Below are 1149 nucleotides of genomic sequence, written 5' to 3'. Positions count from 1 at the left end.
ATAATATGAACAAAAATAAAAATAGTATACCTCATCTTAATTAATTAATACTTTTAAAAAATATATATATTTAACAACTAAATATTTTATTTAAATTATTTAATACATTTTTATCAGGAAAATTTATTAAAATTACCATTTTTCAGAGTTGGTTTCGCATTATAGTTATTTTTTCTCCAAGTTTACAAAATAGTCAGAGGTTCGCAAAACACACGTCTCCAATTGCAGACCCAACGAAATGACAAAATATTTTTATATTTTTCACCTACGTCCGCTTTTTTTTAAAAAAAATTGCGGACCTAGAGATATTTTGATAAATCTTATAAAGAAATAGCTAAAAGATTAAACCAGTCGGTAAAAATGGTTATTTTAATTAATTTATTTTTCTATTAACTATTAAACAAAATAATTATAAGTTTAATTTTTATATTATCTAAATGTTGTTAAAATTGTTATATTTATATTTTGATAACTAAATATATTGAATAATAATTAAAAAAATAATATAAAAGTAATTGATATGAATAATATTTATCGTAAATATTTATTAAATAATATTAATATATAATATATAATTAATATTTATAATATTTAAATTTTATTAACAATTAATAATAATAAATAATACTTAATATTAATAAGGTTTATAAGTGAAAAATATGACAATAAGCTACCAAAACGCTACTCCAAATAACTTTTAAATAAACTATCTTATGTGCTTTTAAACATATACCTAAAAAATAAGTTAAGTTACTTTTACTAAGGGGCTGTTTGTTTCCCTCTTAATGGTGACATTAAGAGGGAACCTCTTAATCGGTCAGAGGTTTGGGCTGTTTGGCAAAAAAAAAAGAGCCTCTTAATGGTTACATAAGGCTCTTAATCATTTTGCATCTACTACATCACTCACCCATTCAGATGACAATTCTTCCCACTTTACCCTTTACCTGCTCCCTTTACCAGATGCGTCTCCATCTTCTCCAGTTCGTCTCCTTCCCTCCCCCTCTCCCTCCCAGCGGTCTTCTCCCACGAGGATAATCCAGCCTTCTCCCCCCACCGACAGCCTCTCCATCTTTTTCTCTGGTTGTCTCCCCCTCCATGGTCGCCGTCTTCCCCCCCTCCTTCGTCGGTTCCATGGTCGCCGTCTTCCCC

The sequence above is a fragment of the Cynara cardunculus genome (genome assembly GCF_001531365.2).
Source record: "Cynara cardunculus var. scolymus isolate 2C chromosome LG 5, CcrdV1, whole genome shotgun sequence".
Taxonomy (NCBI): Eukaryota; Viridiplantae; Streptophyta; class Magnoliopsida; order Asterales; family Asteraceae; genus Cynara; species Cynara cardunculus.
The sequence above is the reverse complement of the archived record's forward strand: the minus strand, read 5'-3'. Positions refer to the sequence as shown.